The sequence below is a fragment of the Tupaia chinensis genome, unplaced genomic scaffold, assembly GCF_000334495.1.
Source record: "Tupaia chinensis unplaced genomic scaffold, TupChi_1.0 Scaffold000119_2, whole genome shotgun sequence".
Classification (NCBI taxonomy): Eukaryota; Metazoa; Chordata; class Mammalia; order Scandentia; family Tupaiidae; genus Tupaia; species Tupaia belangeri.
In genome coordinates this window covers 1,796,330-1,817,557 of record NW_006159586.1, presented here as the reverse complement: position 1 = coordinate 1,817,557, position 21,228 = coordinate 1,796,330, and the positions used below count along the sequence as shown (strand labels likewise).

The 21,228-nt window shown below is 45.8% G+C and overlaps 2 pseudogenes; both read right to left on the bottom strand.

Annotated features, from left to right (window-relative positions):
• Positions 1-10,304: 10,304 nt before the first annotated feature.
• Positions 10,305-11,633, bottom strand: LOC102480639 (26S proteasome regulatory subunit 4 pseudogene; annotated as a pseudogene).
• A 1,025-nt stretch (positions 11,634-12,658) lies between these two features.
• On the bottom strand, positions 12,659-13,967 carry LOC102501769 (26S proteasome regulatory subunit 4 pseudogene; annotated as a pseudogene).
• Positions 13,968-21,228: the final 7,261 nt, after the last annotated feature.

Genomic DNA, 21,228 nt, shown 5'->3' with positions numbered 1-21,228 from the left:
ATATCTCAGAAAGGTCAGAAGCATGGCCAGCCAGGGGGCATGGTGGTTGAGGCAACTGACCATGCAGTTTGAGTCCCGGAGCTGGCAGTTTGAAAAACACTGGGGGGGACCAGCAGGTGGCGTGGTGGTTAAGGCACTGGACACTCCCACGGAGTAGAGTCCCGTGTGCAGAGTAGAGCGCCGGTGCTACATCCGGGTTAGATCAGAGTGCAGCACAGGTGTGATGACAGACTAGATCCGGGTTGCATCAGCCAACTGTGGCGTGGCATCCAATCCCCACATCTAAACTGCCCAGGCCTCCAGTTTAACAGGGATTACCCTTCACTAAGGACTTTACTTCAGAATTTCCAGGAAGAGATGAGATTTAAGTTTTGATCCAAAGGGAACATGAGTTAAAAAGGGGAAAAGAGGGTTCCATGTTAAAAGATTGGCCTAAGCAAATCAAGATGGCCTCAGAGGCACACCGAACTTGTTTCCCGGTTTGGAAAAGCTTTTAGCACAGGCCTTGGCCTGTACATTCTGGGGACTCAGCATGGGCCTTTGGCCAGGTGTCTCAGAAGTATGCTTGTCTTTCTTGGCAGGACCTCTATAAGATATTGTTTGTATATATTTTTTCCTTTTCTATAATGTAACGTATAGATTTTAATTCTATAATGTGCATTAAAATCAAGTCCTTGAAACCAATAGTTCTTTTTCTTTTTCTTTGACAGATTTTTGCTATAAGGCACATGCCTTCACCAGAAAGCTGAAAGAAAAAGAGAGAAATCACCCCTGGGGGGATGACCACACTGCAATCCCTTCTCTCAGTTTTCTCTCAGGATTTTGAGAATGCACGCACACGCATCCAGCATGATGTTCAAGCTACCAGGTCTAGGACTCGAACCTCTGTCAGCCACCTGGCCACTATGCCACCTGCTGGCCCCCAAACAATGGTTCTTACCGCCACTTGGGCAGCAGAATCACCAGAGGAACTCTGAAGTATGTAGACACGGAGCCCTCCTATCAGCCCTACCAACTCACTACGGGCTGAGAGCCCCCGCTGGAGGGAAGCTCTGAGGATCAGATTGGAAGGATAAATGTCCTTCTGAAAATTACAGGCAGCAATTGAATCAGACCTGTATGTGTGCGTGTGCGTGTGCGTGTGCGTGTGCGTGTGTGTGTGTGAAAAGGACCTCAGCTTTCGTCATAGTCTAAAACGTCACAGCCGTTATCACTACCCTGCAGTACACATTGGATTACACACTGTAGTATATGTTCCATTACAGACTTCTCTGCAGTCTCGTTCACCCACCATAATAAAGGTGAAAACTTTGTCTATCATCACTGTCCTTAGAAAAGAAATCATCCTTTCCCAGCATTGAAAAGATATTGGTTAAAAAGATGAAAGAATGAGTGAATGAAAGGAATTCCTAAGCTCCCTCGCCCACAAAGGCTAAAACTACTCTCTAGGGCAAAGTGCAAGGGAAGGCCTGGATGGGAATTCCGACTTTATTCAGATGCCATGTGCAGTGCTGGACCGGATGTGGGGGAGGAGGCGGGTGGGGGACATAGAGGTCAATGACCCCATTCCTGACCCTACGTCTTATGCAAACTCCACCTACACGTTCATGCAGATGCTGGTGGGTTTTTTTGTTTGTTTCTTTTGTTTTTTGTTTTTGGTTTTTGTTTTTGTTTTTGTTTTTTTTTGACAAGGAGGAGTTCTGACTATTTTCATGGTATCTCCCTGGCTTTATTTTGAACTCTTCTGGCTTGATCAAATACAGAAGGAACCTGTTGTCTCCTAAAACACAGCACAGCTCACCCCCAATGCCTGGCTTCATGGCTGCTAAGCAAATGTACATCCTAGTGAAGTTTGTATCCAGAAAGAACCTATGACTTTGTCCCGTGACAGGGACACAGCTGTTTGGCTGCTTCGACCAGGGCACACTTCTCTTCCACCTCCAGATTCGTAGGGCATGTGTCCAGCCAATACTGTGAACAGGATGAAAGGTGTAGTGGGGAGGGGTCAAGGAAATGTATAAGAGAAGTGTTCAATTAAGAGCTTTTATGGGGGCCAGCAGGTGGCGTCGTTAAGGGCTGTGGATTCCCACATGACCTACCACAGCTTGAGTCCTGGACCTGGCAGCTTGCTCACACTCTCTCTTGCTCTCTCGCTCTCTCGTTCCCTCTCTAGTCAAATTAAAAATCAATAAAGTTAAATAATGCTTTTTTTAAAAAGAGCTTTAATTATAGTAATTTGATCATCTGAGAATATCTTTCAAAGAGCTGAAGACACTTGAGAATATCTCAGAAAGGTCAGAAGCAGGGCCAGCCAGGGGGCATGGTGGTTGAGGCAACTGACCATGCAGTTTGAGTCCCGGAGCTGGCAGTTTGAAAAACACTGGGGGGGACCAGCAGGTGGCGTGGTGGTTAAGGCACTGGACACTCCCACGTGGCCAACCACGGTTCAAGTCTCAGACCTGGTGGCTTGCTTTCTCACTTTCCCTCTGTCTCTCTCTGTGTCTCTCTCTAGTCAAATGAAAATAAATAAATGAATAAATAAATAAATTTTTTAAAAAAAGAAAAACACACTGGGCATGTGTGTATGCATATGTGTATGCTTGTGTGTGTGTGTGTGCCCAAACTCCTGAGGGGAGAACGGAGGAGAAGGGATAGCAGTGTGGTCATCCCATCTGGGGATGCTTTTTGACTTTCCTTCTCTCTTCTCTCTCTGTGCCCGGCTTGTACCAAGTACCCTGTAGCAAATAAAAATAATAATCATAACAAGAGCAGAGATGACGTAAGTGCACATTCCTCCTCTTTGCTTTTCTCTTAGCTTCCTCTTAATGCCCTCATAGCTTACACCTCCCCTGATTGCCCTGAGCCAGGCCTCAGTGATACCCATACCTCTAAGGACACTTTGCCCTGATGGCCTGGATTGGGAAGGCTACACTACCTGGGGTGAAGTTAGTGCTGGGGGATCTGGGGGACAAGGAGGGAGAATGTGAAGGCTTTCTAAGACAAGATCAGCCAGCCTGGAGCACACCTGGGAGTACCGAGTGGTTGGTTGGTGGTCACAGTGAGCCGGTGGCAGCGAGGAGGAACCAGCTGCCGCTCAAAATAAATAAATTATATATGTCATAAACCTCCATGTAGGAATTGCTCTCTGCCCTGCTCGCCGTCCCTCCCTCCACTCCTACATTTTATGACATTTCCCACGTCAGTATCATCTTCCGTGGCCGGCAGAATCCCAGGGTGGGCCGAAGTCCTGTCCTGTTGTGTTCCTGCGCCCCATGGGATGTCCTCCCTCTGAGCGTGGCCATTAGATACACAGTAAAGATGAGGCGATTTTGTTAATGTGATGAAGTTCTCTCCGTAGTTGACTGTAAATTGATCAAATGGAAGGTTATCCTGGGTGGGCCTGACTTAATCAGGCAAGCCCTTCATTTTTATTATTTTTTAAAAAAATTATTTTATTAACGTCTTTATTTTTTTATTTATTTTATTTTGACCAGAGAGGGACAGAGCAAGAAAGAAAGAGAGAGAGAAGGAAAGTCAGAAAGCAATCCACCAGGTCCGGGACTCAACCCGTGGTTGGTCATGTGGAAGTTCAGTGCCCTTAACCACCATATCATCTGCCAGCCCCCCCTCCTCTGCTTTCTTTTTTTCTACGAGAGATTTTTGCTATAAGGCACATGTGTTCCCCAGAGAGACAGAAAGCAAGAAATCACCGCCCCCCAGGGTGGATGGTCACGCCACAATCCCTTCTCCTCTATTCTCCTCTTGGGATTTTGGGCATACATGCACATGCGCCCAGCAAGAGTTTAAGCCACCACATTTGGGACTCAAATTGCAGTTGACTCTGTGGGAGTCCAGTAATGTAACCAGTATGCCATCTGCTGGTCGCCAGGAGAACCTTTTAAAAGGGGTTCTGGAAGTCAGAGATGGAGGGAAGCAGGATTCAAAGCAGCTCTTCTGTTGGCCTTGAGGAAACCACTGCCATGAGTGCAGAAGGCCACGGCAGAGGACAGCAGGTAACCTCCGGGGCCTGTTCGTCCTCAGACCTATGGCCACAGGAAATGAGCTGGGAAGGGACTCACACCTAGGGCGAAGTCGTAGTCTGGGCTTCCTACTTGCTCAGCAAGATCAGCAGGAGAGGACCCAAGCTGAGAGGACCCAGACTCCCCACCTGCAGGAACTGCGACGTAATAAACTCATGTTCTTTTAAGCCATCACATCTGTGGTAATTTGTTACACAGAAACAGAATACTGAAACATCCTTCAAGTTCAATGTAATCGAATTTCACTGGTGTTATGATCTTGAATGCAGGGGTGATGAGGAGGAGAGAGGCGATATCAGATTCTAGCTAACCTGCTGCTGTTTGAATCCTAGAGCCGCTTACCCACTGGGAGGACATGGAGTTAACCTTTGTGTGCTTCAGTTCCCTATCAGGGGTGATGACGATAACGGCGCCTCATAGGTCAGGGGTCCCCAACCTCGGGGCCACGGACTGGTACCGTCCTTATTATTACAATGTAATAATAATAAAAATAAAGTGCTCGATAAATGTAATGTGCTTGAACCATCCTGATACCACCGCCCACCACCCCCCAAGTCCATGAAAAAATTGTCTTCCACATAACTGACCCTTGTTGCCAACAAAGTTGGGGACTGCTGTATTAGTCGTAGTAAGGCATATATGGTCAATGTCTGCAAGGCACTCAGAACGTTGTCTGAGCCCAGTGGCTTGGCACAGTGGTCATTCAAGTGCCCTGCATGACTGGAAGCCATGTAGTGACCACAGGTTCAGATCCCAGGTCAGCCTGAAAACATGCAGGCTGCGTATGTGTGTGTGTGTGTGTGTGTGTGTGTGAGCACCCAGGATCCTGAGGTGCTGGATTGCTGGGGAAAAAGGGTCCCAGCACAATGAGACCCTGTCAAGGATTCTCTTCTCTCCCTCTCTCATGTACGTGTGCAACGATCTTTATTAAAAATGAGAACCCATTGCCTGGCGCATTATCTGTAATGAGTAAATATGAAGCTTGCATCACTCTGGGGTCAGAAATGTGGCAGGGACCTTGGGGGGCCCTGATGGTTGCAGGAGAGTGACTGTAAAAATAGGACAGGTTAAGGCTTTTTGTTCTGGGTTCCTGGACTCACTGTTACTGTTACAATCTCAGCTATCTGGTCAAACATTAACTTTACAACATACTTTTTAAGAATGTACCTTTTGGGGCCAGCAGGTGGCATGGTGGTTAAAGGTGTTGGACTCCCACATGGCCAACTTAGGTTCAAGTCCTGGACCTGGTGGCTTGCTTTCTCGCTTTCCCTCTCTCTCTCTGTCTGAACAAACTGGAAATAATAATAACTAATAAAATTAAATTAAATAACTCTTTAAAAAAAAACCCTTTCTCTCTTTAAATTAAAAAAAAAAAAAAACAGAATAGACCTTTCACCAAGAGCTTGGCTACCGAGCCAGGCCCCTGGGTGGGAACTTTTCTTTTCTTTTAGAGAGATTTTTGGTATAGGGCACATGCACTCACTGGAGAGACAGAGAGAGAGAGAGAGAGAGAGAGAGTGAGAAATCACCTCTCAGTGGGAATGGCCACACCTCAATCCATTCTCCTCTCAGGATTTTGGGATTCACATGTGCCCAGCATGAGTTTCAAGCCACTGGGTCCAGAACTCGAAGCACAGTTGGCTATGTGGGAGTCCGACAACCTAGCCATTATGCCATCTGCTGGTCCCTTTTCCTTTTCTTTTCAAGTAATTATTTTATTTTATTTATTATTATTATTTTTTAGTTTGCTATAGGGCATGTGTGCTCACCAGAGGAAGGAAGGAGAAGTGAGAAAGGAAGCTACTAGATCCAGGACTCAAACTGCTGTCGACCGTGTGGAAGTCTCACACCTTAACGCTGTGCCCCCTGCTGGTCCAGCTTGTCTTGGAAAATCGTGATACTATGAAATATTTGAGGGACTCCGCTGGAAATCAATTCTCATCAGAATAAGTGCACAGTGAGTTCTGATTGTTTAAAGGGAGAATTAGTGTCCAGGTCTTTAGTCATTTCATTCTGCTAGCCTTGGAACTGATGAATTTCCGATGTATTAGTGCCATCGCCGTGAGGCAGGCTGGGCAACTGCAGGGTGTCCCAAAGTCAAGCACTGTCACTGTTCAGTAATACGTTCATTTGAAGGAAAGAGCTTTGTTGTCATTTTAAAGGAAAAGAGGAACTAATGCACTGAGAAACGTTTTGTAAGTTGGGAAACCTCTGGTATATTCTGGCCCATCTTGTCCCTGCGTGGACAGGTAACAGCCTTTCTGGATGTGAGCTTCCTCATCTGTGAAACGAGAGGGTTGTCTTCCACTGAGGTGGCATCATGCCTCTCTCTGAAATCTACCAGGAAGAGCAAAGAAAGGCCGACACAAAGAAAACCAAAAACAATGTCAACCATGACTGTAGTGACCACAATCTCACAGCACACATCCCGGAAACGGTCACTCGCCTGTGCGGCCACAGTCCATCCACCCAGCAAGTACTTCCCAAGTACCTCGGCAGTGCCAGCTCTGTTCTCAATGCCAGGAGCTCCAGTTGCCGGATGGAAAGAACACCAAGCCAAAAGGTCTGATCTATTTTCCTTCTAATTCAAAGCAGGTACAGACTTAGAAATGTAGTGAAAGTGTTCGCAGGGGGATGTAGTAAATTGCATCGTGCCCAAAGAGAGTTCCGGCCTTCGCCCTAAGCTTCTGGAAAGTAATCTCTAAAGCCCCTGGAATGTCATGCCTGATAGGAATGTTTTTGTTTGTCCGGGAGCCTTGGGTCACTCCAGATAGTACAACAGTGTGATCTAGGGGCGGGGAAGCTCAGGTCACAGGGCGGCGTCAGCTCCACCTCAGGATGAGCTGGAAACGGAGACCCGGTGAGTCACATGGAGGTCAGCCACATGTGGGAATCGAGCCCTAACCAAAGCTCCGAACGCCAGCCTGGGTTAGCTTCCCCAACTGGCGACAGTTATACTATCACACGTGGTCACCGCAAAAGTGGCACTGCTTTGAACTCCATCAGAGGAAGACAACAGTGCTTGAGCCTTTTCTAAACTCTGTCACATGTGCCTCTTGGCTGTTTCGTTTTGAAGAATTATGTAAGTGAGAAAGGAAGCTACTAGATCCAGGACTCAAACTGCTGTCGACCGTGTGGAAGTCTCACACCTTAACGCTGTGCCCCCTGCTGGTCCAGCTTGTCTTGGAAAATCGTGATACTATGAAATATTTGAGGGACTCCGCTGGAAATCAATTCTCATCAGAATAAGTGCACAGTGAGTTCTGATTGTTTAAAGGGAGAATTAGTGTCCAGGTCTTTAGTCATTTCATTCTGCTAGCCTTGGAACTGATGAATTTCCGATGTATTAGTGCCATCGCCGTGAGGCAGGCTGGGCAACTGCAGGGTGTCCCAAAGTCAAGCACTGTCACTGTTCAGTAATACGTTCATTTGAAGGAAAGAGCTTTGTTGTCATTTTAAAGGAAAAGAGGAACTAATGCACTGAGAAACGTTTTGTAAGTTGGGAAACCTCTGGTATATTCTGGCCCATCTTGTCCCTGCGTGGACAGGTAACAGCCTTTCTGGATGTGAGCTTCCTCATCTGTGAAACGAGAGGGTTGTCTTCCACTGAGGTGGCATCATGCCTCTCTCTGAAATCTACCAGGAAGAGCAAAGAAAGGCCGACACAAAGAAAACCAAAAACAATGTCAACCATGACTGTAGTGACCACAATCTCACAGCACACATCCCGGAAACGGTCACTCGCCTGTGCGGCCACAGTCCATCCACCCAGCAAGTACTTCCCAAGTACCTCGGCAGTGCCAGCTCTGTTCTCAATGCCAGGAGCTCCAGTTGCCGGATGGAAAGAACACCAAGCCAAAAGGTCTGATCTATTTTCCTTCTAATTCAAAGCAGGTACAGACTTAGAAATGTAGTGAAAGTGTTCGCAGGGGGATGTAGTAAATTGCATCGTGCCCAAAGAGAGTTCCGGCCTTCGCCCTAAGCTTCTGGAAAGTAATCTCTAAAGCCCCTGGAATGTCATGCCTGATAGGAATGTTTTTGTTTGTCCGGGAGCCTTGGGTCACTCCAGATAGTACAACAGTGTGATCTAGGGGCGGGGAAGCTCAGGTCACAGGGCGGCGTCAGCTCCACCTCAGGATGAGCTGGAAACGGAGACCCGGTGAGTCACATGGAGGTCAGCCACATGTGGGAATCGAGCCCTAACCAAAGCTCCGAACGCCAGCCTGGGTTAGCTTCCCCAACTGGCGACAGTTATACTATCACACGTGGTCACCGCAAAAGTGGCACTGCTTTGAACTCCATCAGAGGAAGACAACAGTGCTTGAGCCTTTTCTAAACTCTGTCACATGTGCCTCTTGGCTGTTTCGTTTTGAAGAATTATGTATTTAATTTTATTTATTATCATTATTATTTCTTAGTTTGCTCTAGGGCATATGAACTCACCAGAGAGAGACAGGGGGAGGGGGGGAGTGAGGACAGCAGGTCAGTAGGACTCGAACCACAGTCAGTGAGGAAGTCCAGCGCCTTAACCATCATGTCATCTATTGGTCCCTCTTGGCTGGTTTTAATCTGTGTCCTTTCACTGTAATAAACTGTAACTGAGAATATACCCAAGGCCAGTGAGTTCTATGAGTCCTCCTAGTGAATAATCAATTTGGGAATATTATATTTGGAATATTTCTATTTTCATTATCTACCTAAATGCAGATGTCAAGCAGGCATTTAAAACATTCCAGGAAGAGCTCAGGGCTAGCGATATAAATTGGGCCTTAAACAGAGAGAGAATAAAGGCATGGGACCAAATTTATTGGTGAGGTCCAGGGAATTTCCTTTTCTAAATTACCTATTTCTATATGAGCATATTTGAATTTTATAAATAGAAAATCCAATAGATAACTTCTGAAAATAAAATGATAGCTTTGAACCAGGTATTCTTTAAGTTTTTATTTAAGTTTTTAAGTTTTATGAAGAATCATTTTCCACTTTGATTATTCCAATTATTATGTATTTATTTCACCCATATTTTGTGTGACACAGAATACTAGTTGTTTACCCAGAAGCTATTTTTCCTGGAGTACGCTCCTGTCATCTCCCAGATTCATTCTCCCTACTTCCTCGGTATAGAATTTTGGCTGGGCATGTGTTTGCCTAGCTAGAGGTAACCGTTCCCAGCCTCCCTTGCAGCTATGTGAGTGGCCCTCTAAGACTAAATTTTCTTCAGCAGAATGAGAGCGGGTACGATGTGAGCAATTACCGTTCTCTCTTGGTATTCATGGGAGATTGGTTCCAGAATACCCAGCAGACACCAAAATGCACATACGCTCAACTGTGCTACACAAATGGCATAATATTTGCATATAACCTACACAGATCCTCCTGGATACATCTCTAGATTACTGATAATACCTTACACAAGTAAATGCCTTGCAAATAGTTGTTACATTGTATTTACTTTTATTTATATTGTTTTTCACTGTTTCTATTTTTCAAATATTTTTGGTCCACAGTGAGTTGGATTAAATCCATGGATAAAGAACTCAATTCAGAGATCCAATTATACCATTGTTCCTTCTTTCTTCCTCTCTCTCTCTCTCTCTCTTTCTTTTCTTTTCTGGGGGGTTTTTGCCATTGTGTGCTTCGTTGAAGAGAGACAGAAAGAGATGAAGAGAGAGAAAGTGAGAAATCACCCCACAGAAGGAGAGCCACCACACCACAATCCCTTCTCCCTTCTCCTCCATCTTCCTCCTGGGGTTTTGAACACACAAGCACACAGTCTTGGTATGATTTTTCAAGCCACCAAGTCCAGGACTTAAAACAGGGTCAGCCATGTGGGAGGCCAGCTACTTAACCACAAAGCCACCTGCTGCCCCCATTGTTCTTTCTTAGAAGGAAACTGCTTGCCCTCTTTTTCTGATCTTCCCCCTTTCTCACATTTTAGAGTGAGGCAATATACCAATCTTCTCTCCTCCCCACCTTGGTAAGCCTCCTTGGACTGTACAGAGACACTGATTGTATCTTTGTGTGTGATTATATCAGTGTGTGTGTGCGAAAAAGCACACTTCATTGAGAAGCAGAGACCTGCACACTGACCAGCAGACGAAGGCTGCCCAGTGAGCATCCTCCACGTCACACTCCAGAAGACACAAGGGAGGTTCGTAATAAAAATCAGTCGCAACATGGATTCCTGTGGGCACTCTCCCAACCTCACCCCTCACCAGGGTCAGGAAAACTGCCAACAACTTTCCTGATGGTGACGGCGGTTCACTAGAGATAAAGACCCTCAGGGGTGCTGTCTTGTTTTTTTATAAAGAAAATTTTCTTTAGATTTTTTTTGAAGTCTTCGTTGCTTTCATTCTGTGTTCTCTCAAGGCCGTCAGACCAGCTTCTGTACAAACTGCCTTGATGCCGGCACCAGACAGGTCATTCTTAGCCACGATCAGGTCGGCCAGAGTTACACCATCAGCCAGTGTCATCCTGCTTGTGGGAATCTGAAATCTGCACCTGTTGGTCTTTTCATCGGGCAAGGAGAACACAATCTTCCTGTTCAATGCGGCCTGGTCTAATAAGCGCTGGATCCAGTTCCTGTCCAGTTTGTGGCCATGATAACTTTCACATCTCCCCTTGAATCAAATCCATCCAGCTGGTTCGACAGTTCCAACATTGCTCGCTGAATTTCTCTTTCATCACCAGAATTTGAGTCCTATCTTTTTGTCCCAATGGCACCGATTTCATTAATAAATATGATGGATGGTGCATGACCTTCAGCAACTCGAAACAGTGCCCGTACAAGTTTAGGCCCATCACCCAGGTGCTTCTGATTAAGTTCAGAGTCAACCACTCTCAAGAAAGTGGCCGAAGTTTGGTTTGCAACTGCTTTGGCTACTAAAGTTTTACCTGTGCCGGGGGACCACAGAGAATGACCCCCTTAGGGGACTTTATACCCTTCCTTCTTCATATTCAGGATGGATGAGAAGAAGTTGCACAGATTCCTTAATCTCCTGGATTTGGTTGTCCAACACCCCAATATCGGCATAGGTCTCCTGCAGGGCCTTTTCCACGCTCATCCCTATGACCATCCCTATGACTTGTCATCCATCAGTACCCTATCACTGCATGCACCTTGTGGCTGAGCAGGACCGAGAGCCCAGTTCCAACAGATCCTTGTCTACAAATGACAGAATGCTGCCATAGTGTTCTGAGCCCACAGATGTAGACGCGATGGCACGATTGTCATCAACGATCTCTTTCAAGGTTCGCACCAACATTGGGGCCCCTCAGATCATCCACCTTTGATCTTTCCTCCTCTAGCTTTTCTCCTAACGGTTTCATCTGTTCCTGATTTCTAATGAATTCTTCTTCCATAAGAAGGTAGTCTTTAATTCTCTCCAATTTCATTTAAACTGGCACAGTGTGTGAGGTGTCACCACGGCAGTGTGCTGGCAGATTTAAACTGGCACAGTGTGTGAGGTGTCACCAGGGCAGTGTGCTGGCAGAATCTGGTACCTTAGTTTTCTTTTTTTCCCCCACTCTAGTCGGGACAGGAGATTCATACTTCTTTTTCTTGTCCTTGTCATTCTTCTTGCTACCTCCAGGACCATGACTAATTACCGTTCTCTCTTGGTATTCATGGGAGATTGGTTCCAGAATACCCAGCAGACACCAAAATGCACATACGCTCAACTGTGCTACACAAATGGCATAATATTTGCATATAACCTACACAGATCCTCCTGGATACATCTCTAGATTACTGATAATACCTTACACAAGTAAATGCCTTGCAAATAGTTGTTACATTGTATTTACTTTTATTTATATTGTTTTTCACTGTTTCTATTTTTCAAATATTTTTGGTCCACAGTGAGTTGGATTAAATCCATGGATAAAGAACTCAATTCAGAGATCCAATTATACCATTGTTCCTTCTTTCTTCCTCTCTCTCTCTCTCTCTCTTTCTTTTCTTTTCTGGGGGGTTTTTGCCATTGTGTGCTTCGTTGAAGAGAGACAGAAAGAGATGAAGAGAGAGAAAGTGAGAAATCACCCCACAGAAGGAGAGCCACCACACCACAATCCCTTCTCCCTTCTCCTCCATCTTCCTCCTGGGGTTTTGAACACACAAGCACACAGTCTTGGTATGATTTTTCAAGCCACCAAGTCCAGGACTTAAAACAGGGTCAGCCATGTGGGAGGCCAGCTACTTAACCACAAAGCCACCTGCTGCCCCCATTGTTCTTTCTTAGAAGGAAACTGCTTGCCCTCTTTTTCTGATCTTCCCCCTTTCTCACATTTTAGAGTGAGGCAATATACCAATCTTCTCTCCTCCCCACCTTGGTAAGCCTCCTTGGACTGTACAGAGACACTGATTGTATCTTTGTGTGTGATTATATCAGTGTGTGTGTGCGAAAAAGCACACTTCATTGAGAAGCAGAGACCTGCACACTGACCAGCAGACGAAGGCTGCCCAGTGAGCATCCTCCACGTCACACTCCAGAAGACACAAGGGAGGTTCGTAATAAAAATCAGTCGCAACATGGATTCCTGTGGGCACTCTCCCAACCTCACCCCTCACCAGGGTCAGGAAAACTGCCAACAACTTTCCTGATGGTGACGGCGGTTCACTAGAGATAAAGACCCTCAGGGGTGCTGTCTTGTTTTTTTATAAAGAAAATTTTCTTTAGATTTTTTTTGAAGTCTTCGTTGCTTTCATTCTGTGTTCTCTCAAGGCCGTCAGACCAGCTTCTGTACAAACTGCCTTGATGCCGGCACCAGACAGGTCATTCTTAGCCACGATCAGGTCGGCCAGAGTTACACCATCAGCCAGTGTCATCCTGCTTGTGGGAATCTGAAATCTGCACCTGTTGGTCTTTTCATCGGGCAAGGAGAACACAATCTTCCTGTTCAATGCGGCCTGGTCTAATAAGCGCTGGATCCAGTTCCTGTCCAGTTTGTGGCCATGATAACTTTCACATCTCCCCTTGAATCAAATCCATCCAGCTGGTTCGACAGTTCCAACATTGCTCGCTGAATTTCTCTTTCATCACCAGAATTTGAGTCCTATCTTTTTGTCCCAATGGCACCGATTTCATTAATAAATATGATGGATGGTGCATGACCTTCAGCAACTCGAAACAGTGCCCGTACAAGTTTAGGCCCATCACCCAGGTGCTTCTGATTAAGTTCAGAGTCAACCACTCTCAAGAAAGTGGCCGAAGTTTGGTTTGCAACTGCTTTGGCTACTAAAGTTTTACCTGTGCCGGGGGACCACAGAGAATGACCCCCTTAGGGGACTTTATACCCTTCCTTCTTCATATTCAGGATGGATGAGAAGAAGTTGCACAGATTCCTTAATCTCCTGGATTTGGTTGTCCAACACCCCAATATCGGCATAGGTCTCCTGCAGGGCCTTTTCCACGCTCATCCCTATGACCATCCCTATGACTTGTCATCCATCAGTACCCTATCACTGCATGCACCTTGTGGCTGAGCAGGACCGAGAGCCCAGTTCCAACAGATCCTTGTCTACAAATGACAGAATGCTGCCATAGTGTTCTGAGCCCACAGATGTAGACGCGATGGCACGATTGTCATCAACGATCTCTTTCAAGGTTCGCACCAACATTGGGGCCCCTCAGATCATCCACCTTTGATCTTTCCTCCTCTAGCTTTTCTCCTAACGGTTTCATCTGTTCCTGATTTCTAATGAATTCTTCTTCCATAAGAAGGTAGTCTTTAATTCTCTCCAATTTCATTTAAACTGGCACAGTGTGTGAGGTGTCACCAGGGCAGTGTGCTGGCAGAATCTGGTACCTTAGTTTTCTTTTTTTCCCCCACTCTAGTCGGGACAGGAGATTCATACTTCTTTTTCTTGTCCTTGTCATTCTTCTTGCTACCTCCAGGACCATGACTGCCACTCTGACTTTGACCCATCTTGCTTCGGCTGCTCTCGATATTGACTGTATCTTATCAGAGCAAAATGATAGAATCTGAGTCCTTGAATGATTGGGGGGACCTGAAGTGGCCATCACATTAAAATGCCTCTGGACTGTTATATGGGAGAGGAACAACTGATTTAAATGATTCACTCATTACTCCTCATTCTGTATTCATCAGAGTGTGAGGTCCTCGGGTATCTATGAAAAGACATGACTTCTATCTTCGAGGAACTTACTCCCAATAGAGAAACATTCAGCTCTCCAGCCCTTCTCTTCTCCATAGTGACCATGGACGGCTCTCGTTCAAGGTGGGGCAGCTACAAAATGTGGGAGTCTCCATCAGCCTGGGTCACTTGGTAACTGCTTGGTTCAGCGCACCATCCACCCACATTAGACATGTAACTAAGCAGGAAGTAAGTCTTTCTGATGTTGAAGCTACTAAGTATCAGGACTGATTTGTTGCCACTGCATAGCCTGGGCTATCCTCCTGCACTTGGGCCACAGAGTGTATAACTCCCTGACTCAAATTGCCTTCAACGGTAAGGAGATTATTGCATAATAACCAGAAGTTCAGAGATAAATTAGATTATGTGATTGGTTGATACATCATAAATAACAAGAGGGGCCATAAGTGGCGTGGTGCTTGAGGCACTGGACTCCCACATGGCCGACTGTAGTTGAAGTCTTGGACCTGGTGGCTTGCTTTCTCACTCTCCCTCTCTCTCTGCCTCTCTCTGGGGAGTCCACGTGCCCTATAGCACATTGGAAAAGTAACAATTAATAAAATTAAATAAATAATCCTTTAAGATAAAAAAGAAAGAAATAATAAGAACCCAGGTTCTTGTCATCTCTCCATTTCTGTCTATGGGGGGCTTGCTTGGCATCATTCCCCTGGAGTGTGAGAGTGACAGCACATTCTGGCACCCAATCAGATGTGACAAGGTCCCCAGGCAAGTTCTCATTACTGGTCAGAATTTGGTCTTGTGCCTACCACTAAGAGAGGCTCTAGCAGAGAATGGGATTACCATAATTTGCTTTGACCAGGGGTCATCAAACTTTTCCCATAAAGGCAGATAGTGAAGGTTTTAGCTTTAGGGGTTACATGTAGCCTCTCTGTCTTGTATCCTACTTGGATTTTTTTCAACTTTAAAAATGTGAAAACAGGTTTTAACTCGTGGGCTGTATAAAATATAAACCACAGATCTTAGTTGGAGGACCCCTGGCTTAGACACTATGAAGCATCTAGCTACAGCAGGAGATTGGGTCAGCTCCCTCTGAAGAAGGCCGTGCTGGGAGAAGGCGCAGTTAGAGCACCTGCAGCTGTGTGAAGAGGAGTCTGGAGGGCTGCTCTGTGATGCAGCCGTAAAGGGCTGCTCCAGATCAGCTGGCTCCCACATGGTGACTAGGTCAAATGCCCAGCCTGCCAGTGCTGTCAGTGAGTGGCGAAGGCCTGATGGGCTGGTGGGCTGGAGGAAGGGAATCATGGTGTGGACGAGGGTCTCTCTCTCTCTCTCTCTCGTGTGCACATGCAAGTGGCCTAAGATTACATTTTTTAGGAGCCAGTAGGTGGCATGGTGATTGGGGTGTAGAACTCCCACATAGCTGACTGTGGTTCAAGTCCTGGACCTGGCAGCTTGCTTTCTCAGTTTTGTGCTTCCTTTCTCTTTCTCTTTCTCTCTCTCTCTCTCACATTCACACATGCTCCATAGCAAATTGAAGAAAATAAATTTTAAAAATTAAATAATTCTTTAAAATTTTTTAATTTAAAAAATACTAGATTCTTGACTACTTTATTGAATAATTAGAAAATTAAAAATAAGAGGAATCTGGGTGGACAAAGAACACCTGCTACAATAATAACCATGGAACAGTACTAAGCTCTTTCTATGTGTCAGATTCTCTGCTCAAGTTAATTATCTCATTTATTCCTCACAACACCTTTTGAGCTAGGCACTAATATTATCCTCAAGTGACAGATGGAAACCTGAAGCTGCCAATCCAAAATCTCATAGATAAGTAAATGGAAGAGTTGAGATTTGAACCCAGGTCCATCAGAAGCCTAGGGTTATGTTCTTCACTGCATCAGTGGACCACACTCCTCTACTCCAAGCACGCATAGAGCCATGCAGTCCACAGTGGTTGGAAAAGTTTCACAGAGGAGGTCAGATGTAGGGCAGACCCAGAAACACAGGTGAAGAAGGCAGAGGGCGGTTCAGAAGAGATGGCCAGTATGAGCTAACATGCAGAAGCATGAGGTGTGGGGATACTTCGAAGGGCTCACAGAAAAGTGAAATCAGAGGACAATTTATTTCGGTGCAAAGTATCTGGAAATTCACACGCAGTTTTTTCATGGTCCACATTTTCCATGGACCTTTTGAAGACTCCTCCCTTGTTGATAGGACAGAATGGCTGAATCTGTCACACCCTTGTTAGTTTTGAGGGCTCGGGTAGCAGAGTGGTAACAGGAAGGGCTAGAAAGGTACATGTGAGCTCCATTCCAGCAGCCTTGAAGGCTCTCCTACTCACATGACATTGTCTGGCAGGTGATGTGGGACCCTGGTGCTTTATGCAGAAGAACAGGATTGGAAGTGTCTTGGCAGAAGACGGCCAGGTGGCAGTGGAATGGGAAGGCACTGAAGATGTGGGCTGCACCCAGGAGGCTGCTGACATCCCTTATCATGAGTGCTGTGGCCTCCGAGTGGGAGTGGTACCGAAGGACCAGAAAGTCCTCGCTGCACGTGAGAGCAGTTGCCATGCAAGAACTAGCAGGACTTGGTGTTTGATAAGAACAGGAAGCTTAGGACAGGAGGATTCCAAGGTGCAGTGATAGAAATAGAGCATCTTCCAGAGTTAGGCTCAGGCTAAGAACATACAGAGAACAGAAGGCTAAGGGTTTCCTCGACGGTGGGGAATACCAGTTATTTAGACGGGTGCGTACTCTGGCCAACCCAGTAATCCACCTTATTTTCTTTACTAGTAACCGTGAGCGACAATGTGCCTGCTCCCATCACCTGTCCACGCTCCTCTCAGGGATGAACACGTGACACAGCCCAGCGCTCTGAGCTCTAAGTGGAAGCACGCTGGACACTTCTGGGAAGGTTCTTCTTTCCTCATGTAAATGGCAGCTTTTCTTCCTGTGGTGTCCTTCTTCCTCATTCTGCCAGGATGGAGGACAGAAGGCAAGAGTTTGAACAGTCATTTCACACTTGAAAACAAAAGCCACACGTGAAGAATGGAGAGCAGAAATTTGGAAGTTGCTTGGGAGACTGGGGACACCGTGAAGCCACTGCACCAACCCTGAACTGCTTGCCGCTGCGTTTCTTAAGGAATAATAATAAAAGCTTCGGGCCAGCAAGCAGCATGGTGGTTGGGTCACTGGACTGCCACACGGCTAACCTCAGTTCGAGTCCTGCACCTGGCAGCTTGCTTTCTCACTCCTCTTTCCTTCCCCACCTCTCTCTGGTGAGCACAAGTGCCCTAAAGCAAATTAAGACTAATAATAATAAATAATTAAATAAATAATTCTTTTAAAAGTAAATAAAATAAAAACAAGCTTTATTTTCTTGAAGAGTTACTATCCTATGAAACTAAATGTAACTCCTAACAGATATGATTCATTTTCCATTGAAAATGGAAAGAAAAGGAATGGTCAGATAAGTAGAGGAGAATCAGAAAAATAAACTTAGGACCCACAGGAAGAGAGTGCGCACCCAAAGAGGGACATTTTCTGAAGCTTGCAGAAAAGGCGAGGGCATGGGCGTTCCCAGGACAAGTTCACTACAGCAGAGCGGTGAGTGAGGAGAGGCTGGCAGCGGCGCATCTGCTGGAGAGAGAAGAGGTCCATGGACTTGAGCAGGCTGAGGTCACCACACTGTCAGGTTGTTGTCAACGTTGGCAGGGTGGAGAGAACGAACAGGAATCAGGTACCAATACGTCATCTTGGGTCTTCAGGGTGGGTCCCAAAGAGGAGGACTCGGGGTTCCAATTAAAGAGAGCACTCGCCCGCACCAGGCAGGGTGTTACAGACCGGCGTCTGGTGATGTCATGGCAACACAGTTTTGTTTCTATTTATCCATCACTGGTCAGAGGTCAAGTAATAGGCGCTCACCCCCTTGATGAATAAAGTTGAACCTAGAAATCCACGTGCCTACTGACTAGTTTAGGGGGAGTTAGGCTTTCCTGGGAGCAACACACAAGAATTAAGCCTGTTTTTCATGGCTCTCTTTACTGGGTGGAAACTGGAAACCAAATCCCTTGTCTGAAGATGGTTGGATGAACCCAGCAGGATGAAAGCACTGCTGGCCAGTGGCAGGGATGCAGGCTGTAGGCAGTGCTGGATGATGCTGGAGTCACGTGAAAGGCCTGGTATGGGTCTGGGACCAACCTAAAACACACCGGGACAGGTGTGCTGCATGTAGTCCTAGCTAACTGGGAAGCTGGGGTGTGAGGATCACTGCACGGAGAGACTCTGTTGAAAATACTTCTCTCCCTCATCAGAAAAATAAAAAGAAGGGACCAGCAGATGGCATAGTGGTTACATTGCTGGATGCTGGACTCCCACGTAGTTGACCACGGTTCCAGTCCCAGACCAAGTGGCTTAAAACTCGGCCTGGGTGTGTATGTGTACATGCCCCAAATCCCAAGAGAATGGAGGAAAAGGGATTATGGTGTGGCCATCCCTCCTGGGGGTGATTTCTCGCTTTCTGTCTCTGTCTCTCCAGCAAGCACATATGCTATATAGAAAAAAATTCTTTCCAAAACAAAATAATAATCATAAATTTAAAAAGCACATAAGCATATGCTTACGTTTCTTTTTGTCATTAGTTGTGAACATCCTCCCAGCCATAATCTTGCAAGGAATGAAAAGAAAAGTTTTGGCTGAATATAAATGGAGAGAAAATATCATGAATTTGGAGGGAGGTCTTAAAGTACTAGATGGATTTGGCACTGAGAATACATAGTTGCCTAGTGCATGTGTGCTAATATAGAGCAGCATGCAGATAGAGTAAATGAAAGTATGTATCTACTTGTGCATTCATTGAGGAACTCTAGAAGGATAACCTCCTGACAGTAGCATTTTTGTTCAAGGAGAGTAACTAAGTAGCTGAGTGTGAGACAATTACTTTCCATTGGTAACTTTTTTGACTTCTGTACAATGTGCTGCATTACCTATCAAAATAACTTATGATAGGAACAATAAACCTTAGCTGCCTTACCAAGAAGTCCCAGTTAATGGTGGCATGAGAATGCTCTGAAAAGGGGCAGCCTTTGGAGGGCCTCAGGGAGACGAATGCTTGTATTTAAAAATTAATACAATTCGACCCTGCCCAATTTAGAAATCATTTGCCAAGCATTCCGTGTGGCATAGACTAGTTCGAACTTGAGCTGCCCTCAAGCAGATTATAAACATGGAGACATGGCTCGTGACAGTAACAAGTGGTATTACCTTGGGCTGACAATAGTTTCCTCTTAAGCTCTACTACCTTGGACAGGAACTGGGTGCTTGGGCCCTGTCTTCGTTCTGCCACTAGCTTGCAGTGTGACCTTGGGTAAGACTCCACTGCTCTGGGTCTCACCGAGAAGTAACAAGCTCACAAGTTCATTGTCTAATTCATGCTGTCTGAACCAGAGTGTGTCATAAGGAAAAACCACTGCAGAGCAATAAAAACCGAAGGCTGGTTCTGGGCACTCAGAGAGCATAGCAGAGAAACCACAGCAGAGCTGGGCTAAGCCTCCAGAGAATTACCATATCCTGTTTTCTCTCGGAGCCTGGCCAGGCCCTTCACCAGGTTGCAGTGAATCACCAAATCACTCTCGGCATGGCTCCCTGCACAGATGGCGCTGGGAGGGGGAGGGCCTTGTTAGGCGGCAAATCTCCTCTCCTGCGCTAATCCCAGTAAGCATATGCTTAATTAGGCAAGGGAGTGTTGGACTTCCACAGTACCGATAATTGAAAAGCAGGCCAGGGGATGGCTTGATTTCATTAAAAAAAAAAAAAAAAAAGAAAGAAAGAAAAGAAAAGAAGAGAGAGATGAGATATACACATATGGGTAAGTGACAAAATTAGGAAGCCCAACTTTTTCATCTTTGAATTTTTATTGTCTGCCTAACTTTACAGAAAATAATTGTCACTCGATCTCTCTGATCGTGTTTAACGAACATGTTTTTTAAAATATTTATTGCATTTTTTATTTCAATGTTAATGTATGCTTTATTTTATACAGAAACACCTAATAGGAAAAATAAAATGTGTGGAAGAAAAAAGAGAAAGGGGGTGCCGTGTTAGCAAGGCCACGAACTATTGAAATTAAACTCACTTGTATTAAGAAAACAGTTTCACTGTGGCTTAATATTGAATTGGTATCCAGTATCAAATACCTATACGTTAGGAATACATCTCTAACATTTCTTGTAAGCACCTCCCCACTGACTGGCAGGGGAGTCTCTTAAGATTTGCCAGTTGCCAGTGAGGGGCTGGCAGGTGGAGCCAGTAGAGCGGTGGTTTAGGACTGGACTCCCACAGGGCCAACAGCAGTTTGAGTCCCGGACCCGGCAGCTTGCGCTTTCTTGCTCTCATGCGTGCTCTCTCTCTCTCTCTGAAAGAAGAAGAAGAAAAGGAGAAGAAGAGTAAATACATAATTTTTTTTTTTTTGAGATTTTTGCTATAGGATACATGTGCTTGCCAGAGAGACAGAAAGCAAAAAACGACCCCCAGGGGGAGATGGCCATACCTCAATTCCTTCTCCATTCTCCTCTCCAGATTTTGGGCACACACGCACACGCGCCTGGCATGAACTTCAAGCTGCCGGGTCCAGGACTTGAACTGTAGTTGACTACATGGGAGTCCAGCAACATAACCATTATGCCATCTGCTGGTCCCGTAAATGAATAATTATTAAACAAACAAACACAAGAATCACCAACGAATGCTATCCCTGTCTCCTCTGATTTAGGTACGTAACTTTCAATTTACAAATTCAGACTTCTCAGCGACCACGCCCCCATAAAGTGTCCTCTGTTCAAGGATTAAACCTGCACCTGTCACTGCAGAGGACACCTGGCTCCTTGGGATTGTGCGCTAACATGCACTGCTGGGGTCTGTGAGCCTGGAGATTAGCTCCAGGTGCTCCCGCCAGCCCCTGACGCTCTGGGCACAGTTGCCTTCTCTGCTGGGACATTTGGCTCCATGTGGATCCTGTGCTAGTTGCAAGCAGGCCACGGAGACCCAGGAGCACAGGGTCCTGCCTAACCTGCCT